Here is a 7,058-nt window from a genome sequence, read left to right on the forward strand (position 1 = left end):
AGAACACCCCAACATGTCTCCCTCTCAGCCACATCTAGCCTTGGCCACTTCAGAGGGCCCTGCCATGTTCCCCCTCAGCAACACACAAGCCACAGCCACCTCGGAGCAGCCCACCATGTACCCCCTCAACAACATGTGCTCTTCAGCGACTCTGCCTCCATGCAGAGGTGCAAGGTTTGCCTTGGGTTTGCCTTCAGCGCAGATAGACATGAGGAGGCCGTGGCAAAGTTTTTGTTTGGGGAATGCAATTTTAGGGGCAGCTGTTCCAATTCCCTTCAGAGCCCACCACCCGGGCTCGTGTGGTTTGTCAGGAATTGATGAGATCGCAAACAATTTCAGCCGCAAGCCAAGTTTGCTCGCGTTGGTCCTGCAGATACCGCGTGGCCATTAAAAATGCCCAACTGTCTCCTCCTCCAGCAGATTTCTGACACAAGCTGTTGGCTGTGGACTTTCAGCTGCCTTCCTTTCTCCTTCTCTCACATATGTTCCCAGCACTGTGTTTTGAAATATAGGAACGGTTTTGCAGTAACAGGGCTACACAATCTCGTCATACAATCCAGCGGCTGAAGGAAAAGGGGGTTGCAGCCAGTGGTGTCCTTATGAGTAGAGGGAAAAGTGCCATTTTCTATCCAGCTTAGAGATTATCATGGGTTTTACATTTTTTGGGGGGAGACGATGCATTGAAGTTAGAGTGATGCTGCGCTCACACGCTGGAATGAGGGTTCATTACCTGATTTTGTGATTCAGGGTCATACAGTTCCGGTGGCTGTATAATTATAGGATGAGACCATTAAAGATGTGACTAACCAAGGCAAGAAAAACAGCCCAAAGGTGCTATGAATGTTCTACGCATCACATCACTGTCCGGGGACAGCAGGTGAGACACAGTGGAAGGTCAGCTGAAGGCTGATACATCCAAAACTTAAACTAGCAAGTCCCAAATTTCTGTTTCATCAGAATTCTTTCTTATTCAAATGGCTGCCTTTTAAAATCCGCTTTCTGGGCTGAGGAAATCCTGCCACGCTCTCAGAGTTGTACATCGGGGGCTGCCATGGGCTGGGTGGGTGCGGGCAGGGGGACAAGCCCTGGTGGAACCACGCAGTGTTGCTTTTGGGGTGTACAGGTCAGTCCCTGTGGCAGGGCCGACAGTACCGATCACTGTGTGTTGTGCGGTTTTCATCCACGCTACCAACTGTTAGCAGGGCTGTAGCTCAGGCTGAAAGCATCCATATGGTGCTTAGGAAGAGCCACAATCAGAGTATCTGCTGACAGGCTGGGCTATCGCGTGTTCCGCTCATGAATAATCTGCAGAGACTGTGAGAAGGAAAACTTAGATCCACACCGAGACGTGCTTGACCTTTCCCTCCCCATCTCAGCCTTCGCCTGTGTCTGTGTGTCGACAGCACAGACAGTTGGTGAGTCTGGATTTGAGAAAGGTGTCAGGCGCAGTTGGGATGACAGCATGGACACAGCCTTTGGGACCGGCTCTGCCTCAGCGCGATTCTCCATCCCTAGTGAGAAAAAGCTGCTTTTGAAAATGCTTTCACTTCAAATTTGGTGACTACACTGGAACAGAGCCCTTTAAAATCTAGCCCGCAGAGCATTTTTTATTCTAGTCTTACAACACTTTACAAAGCATTTAGTTTGAAGAAGAGAAGACGTAACTGAAAGGAGACATTATATCATCTTGAAATATGCAAAAGGTTGCTGCAGAGCAGGAGGGAATTAGCTCCTCTTTGCATGCAGTGAGCCTAGGACAAGAAATAATGAGCTTACATCTTGGGAAAGGCAATAGAAATTAGATGTTGGGTTAAGGGTAAGAATAGTTGAGCACCGCAACAAATTGCCTAGAAAAGCAGTGGAATAGTCACCATTGGATATTTTTATTTAACAAGAAATTAGTAAAACATCTGTTCTGAACAGTTTAGGGGGAATTGTTCTTTTCTTAGGGAGAAGGATGGGGTAAATAATCTCTTACAATACCTGTCAGCCCTCGTTTCTCATGAAGCAAAAGAGATGGGATTTGCCCAAACTTACAAAGCAGGTTAGAGCACAAGCTGGGTTTGGATTCCAGCTCAGATCCTCGTGTCTCCACCCCGTACAGCAAGATATACTAAATCTTAAGTCTGAAGTAAAAAAAAAAAAAGCCAGGCTTTCCCAACTGTTGTATCTTACAGAAGGTTGGGTTTGGTTTTTTTTGTTAAAAATGCAGTATGAATGGTGACTCTGAACAGCATTTCCAGCATTTCCCTGGGGAGAAACTCCCACTTTTCCTATCTTTTCCATATGAGCTTCCTCACAACACAGTGAGCGTGTTTCACAATCAGAATTATAAACCATCTTCTCATTTCTCTGATACAACAGTACCGAAAAGGCTTTTTACAGTGCATAGACAAAGCCATTCCTCTGCAGTGCTACACCCTCGCTGGAAGACAGCACTTCAGCGTCTAGTGCTATTAGCTCAGCAGCTGTCAGCGGTATTGAATTCACCAGAAACATGGAGAGAAAACCCCCATAAAACAAAAGGAAGGACACTGTGCTGAGAGTATCTTGCATTTAAACCTGAATCAAGGTACTTTCCCCCAGTTATTTATCATGAATTGTTCTTATTGATCTAGCTCAGGTAAAGATCAATGTGAGCTTTGATTTTTTTAATACAGCATGCTGCCATTATTGGAGATTTTCAGACAGAATCAGATTGCAGTGAATTGTGTGCAATGACTTAACTCTTCTGAGAAGTTTTAGTCTTAAATTTGTCTTAAGATGGTGACTACCCTGTGAACAAATTCCCAAGCTTCACATTTCTCTGCAGAAGTCACCGTCTGAGTTAGGAGACCTCTAGCAAGAAGTGATGAAAATGACAGAATATCTCTCTTTTCAGGGGATATAAAAGTGTAATTTGAGAAAAGTAAAACTAAAGAAACCACTCGCAGAACATTTTCCCTGGGTGGGTTTTCTCTGAGGTCTAACAACGGATGCTCCTGTCCCTCAGTGGGAACACTGACACCGTCTCTCTCCACTGTCTTGGCCACCTATTTCACAAGACCTCTGGAATATAGCACTTTTGAGGGGATTAGACAGATGCTTTTCTGGACAGGAAATCCAAACTAACACGCAGACGTATGCAATGTCGTCACAAAAACATCATTTTCTTAGAATGTTTGGCTGAAAACTCATTGTACTCCCCCTGCAAGAAGTATTGCCCAAGACATCATTGCCATGTGCTGTAACCCTGACATCAGTTGCTGCTGCTGTTCCAGCAAACATTTCTTGGCTTCAGGATCCAGTTTTAAATGGGAGCCTCTGGTTTCACAAGGAAACACAGTAAATCAGTTGGTGTAAGCAACAATAACTTATGTTTATGTATTACCTTCCACTCAAAAAGATCCATAAACTCTTGGCAAGCAGTAATGACGGTGTGAGGGCGGGAGGCATAGCAGGGAAATTGTGGAATAATACAGCATGCAACAAAGTCTTCTGCTGATTTTAAATAATTCTAGGATTTAAGCAATTCCACACTTATTCAAATATTAACCGAGTGCTGCATAGCCTGTGGCTTCAGTAAACGCCCTCCCTATTTACATCGTGAGAAACGGAGGTGTGCAGAGGCTCATCGAGCTGCCGGCGATTGCACAACCATTGCTCAGCAGCCGACCCAGTAATAGCATCTCCAACACCTGACTGTCCCGTGATCTGTCCCAGGCTGGATAACGCTGCTGTGAATTGAGCTGCAGGAGGTGCTGGGCACAATGAAATTCTTCAGGCTGGACCGTGGCCAAAGCAGAAACAACAACAACTGCTTCTAGTACAAGTGCTGTAAAGTCTTTGGTGACCCCAAGCACTCATGACCACAGCTGATTGTCAGATCGACTAATACCTCACTGCAAGGACAGTGGGTTGAAGACAGACCCATACCTTCTCTCATAAAGAGAGGGCACCGAGCTCAGCTCCGAAGCAGGAGGATGCAAAACCCTTTCTGAGTCAGCAGCAGCATTTTCTGCAGCGCACTGGATTGTCCCTGAGGATCCCAGTCTGTCCACTGATCAGTTTTTCCTGCAAAATGTGGTGAGATCAATGTCCAGACAGAAAGGAGGAAGGTGGGAAATACTAAAATTAGGATGAGAAGAGCTATTCTCCAGCTTAAAACAGCAATGAAAGGATACCTGAGATGAAAGTATGTAGATCACAAAAAACAAAGCAAAATTATTTGGTCTTTCTATTGAAATATTCTCTCTTCGAAGTGTCCTGCCTCCAAGGATGCTCATGACAAAGCAGAAATCGCACTGCAGGCTGATGCCAAAAAACCACGCTGCAAATACTTTGTGTGGCAAACAGGGCTTGCAAAGAGGGTTTGTTCATCTGCCTGGGCTTGCCTTGCCATACTTTTCTGTCCCTCCTGCCAAATGGAAAAGAAATAATTCTCTCCTGACTGTTCAGGTTGTAATTGGCTGGATACGCCATCAGCTGGCTCATCCCCGCTCAGGGGCTGGGAAGGCGTAAACACTTCCAGGATTACAGAAAATGAGGACACAACTTTGGGACCAATCCAAAGCCCTTCGGAGTGAGCGCAAAGGCTAATTGACTATAGCCAGAGCTGCATCAGCTCCTTAATTGCTTGAAGGGAAGTAAAACAATAAAATTTCTCCTTTCAGTATGTCCTTTTTCAAGAGCCCTGTGGTAATGGCTGCAAGCCGCCTGCCCGAACCAGCAGGACTGGGAAGCTCTGGGCTATTACTCTGCCAATGTTTACAAAAAAAAAGGTGCTCAGACACTTGGTAGCGCCACAGAGGATGGGAGATGATGATAACGCGCTTTTAATGTTTTCCCCGTCGTCAGAAATGAAGCTGGAAGGGTCAGATAATGGATTCAGCCACAGAGAGGAGAAAGTGCCAGTTTTATGGTCTGATGGCAGGGTGGTAAAAGCTGAAGTTGTAAGTTATATGCAGTTATAAGCACTCTGTTCCCCACCAGCTCTCTGCCTTCTGGGCCCCGAGGAGCTTTGCTGTGCCCAGCAAACCCTCTCCTTCTATCGTGTGATGCTCCCCAAGAACAGAACTGGGAAACTTCTCTGTCTGGGTCTTGAGACTTGGAGGGGTGACAGTGATTGTTTCTCCTCTCTAATGTGATGAGAGGCTGGGATTCCCCCACGCTGCCCCATGGGAAGGGGACATGTGGGGTCACCCTGATCACTGAGAGCTCCCAGGGCTTGTCACCTCTGACTGCTGGGCTTCGCTCTCTGCCAGGTGACATCGGTGCATCCTGGAGGTGGCCAGACAGACTTTTCCCCTTCTTCCTCTTAATCTGGAGGGAATGGGCATGTGGCGATGGAGCTCCCTGGGAATTGGCATGGATTTATGATGGGCTGTCCTGCCTTCTGCTGGGTTGGACTGGAAAGGGGGTCAGTGGGCCAGGAGGAAGGTCTGGTCACTGAGGGATGGAGGAGGACGTGGTGGCTCAGCATCCATGGAGTCAAGGCTGTGGGATAAGGTTATAGGGGTCAGGTGGGAGAAGGAAAGGGAGAGAAGATCGTGGGGTGATTAGGCACAGCAGGAGCATTCAGAAGAACAGCAGAAAGAAGAAAATCCAGACAAAAATAGAAAATGCAAAAGAGGGAAGAGCATGTGTGTGCTGTAGACTGCTGAGTTTCTGCTCGAGGCAATGTCACCAAGGACATCTTTTGTTTCATTCACACGAAAACCCTTGCCATCAGTACTTTTCCCGTCCTCTCCATGAATCCATCAGTTCCTGAACAAACAGATGTGACAAGGCCTCCTGGAGCTGTGTCACAAACTTTGAGTACTTGGAGCGTAATGTAACGTGGGGGGAAAACCGTGTGATTCCGTACAGGTGGAAACCAGCTAGAGACGTATTTCCAAACAGTTGACGTTTGGTTTAGGTGACTCCTTGTCCACATACCTTGTTTTAGGTGCCTGGAGCAGCTTTACTTAATTTAATTGGAATGGTGGGCGCTACACTCACCCTGAAGTGAAGTCCCTGAAGCCCCACAGGATTAGCAGAGTATCCAAAACGATGTCCTTGTTCCGCACCGGGCAGCGTCGGAGGGAGGAAGGCAGCGGTTCAGGCTGGAAGAAGCCACGCGTTGACTCATCCCGTGGCCACAGCAGATCTGTCCCCACCACGAGCCTAGCAGCCTGAGCTCATCACCTCCTTGTCCCGAATGCAGGACCGGCCTGATCCTTGGAAATTGGGGTATTGTCCCCCTTGACAACAAGGGCTGCCCACTATTCCTTGGCAGAATCCTCGGGCTGTCTGACATCTCTCCTCTTGTCCCAACGTCTTGTCCCAACCATCTCTTCTTGCCTGGTGGGACTGATGTGTGTTCCTCCTTCATCTTCTCCAGGCGGACAGGCGCCCTACAGTGATTCTTGTGGGCGAGGTTTGGAGACTTTCTGCATCAAAAGTCTGTTTTCCCATCTTCTTCCAATTTAGGTCCCCGTGTTGCCGTGGTGACCGCCGCCTTGAGACCCTCACCGAGGGTGAGGCCCCCCCCTCCATTCAGATCCAGGGCAGCACTTCCGCCGCCGTCGCAGGGGTCCCTCTTCTGCCGAGCGCCTCAGGGAACGCACGGAGTTCGTTTCACGGCAGAAACCCCGCTGGAGCCGCCGCTCGCACCGCAGCGAGGCAGAGGAGCTCGCCTTTCATTTCTGTAATTTTGTGGAGACAACTCGATTTCCTTGGCAGCGGGTCCTCACTGCAGCCCCCACAGCCCGTTCCTCACCCGGGTGAGGGTGCTCTGGAGCCCCGAAGGGCGCTTTCAGGAATGCGAATGGGAAAAAAGAGCCATTTGCAAAAAAAGGTCAGCGCAGGAAAGCGTTTGGGACAAGGGGGCCACGGGTGAGTACTCGTACAGAGGAGCCTCGTTAGCGCAGTAGGTAGCGCGTCAGTCTCATAATCTGAAGGTCGTGAGTTCGATCCTCACACGGGGCAGAAGTGGTTTCCTCGTTTTTTCCTTCCTCGGAGGAAATATTTTTTTTTTCCATCGAATCGCAGCGGGAGGCGCGGAGGTGGGGCGGGACCGGGGGCGACGGGGGCGAGCT

The 7,058-nt window shown here is 48.5% G+C and overlaps 1 non-coding gene across 1 annotated transcript; it reads left to right on the forward strand.

Annotated features, from left to right (window-relative positions):
- The first annotated feature begins 6,875 nt into the window (after positions 1–6,875).
- On the forward strand, positions 6,876–6,948 carry TRNAM-CAU (transfer RNA methionine (anticodon CAU)). The gene has a single exon. It is a non-coding gene; the product is annotated as a tRNA-Met (tRNA).
- The last annotated feature ends 110 nt before the right edge of the window (positions 6,949–7,058 follow it).

The sequence above is a fragment of the Numenius arquata genome, chromosome 13 (genome assembly GCF_964106895.1).
Source record: "Numenius arquata chromosome 13, bNumArq3.hap1.1, whole genome shotgun sequence".
NCBI classification, from domain to species: Eukaryota; Metazoa; Chordata; class Aves; order Charadriiformes; family Scolopacidae; genus Numenius; species Numenius arquata.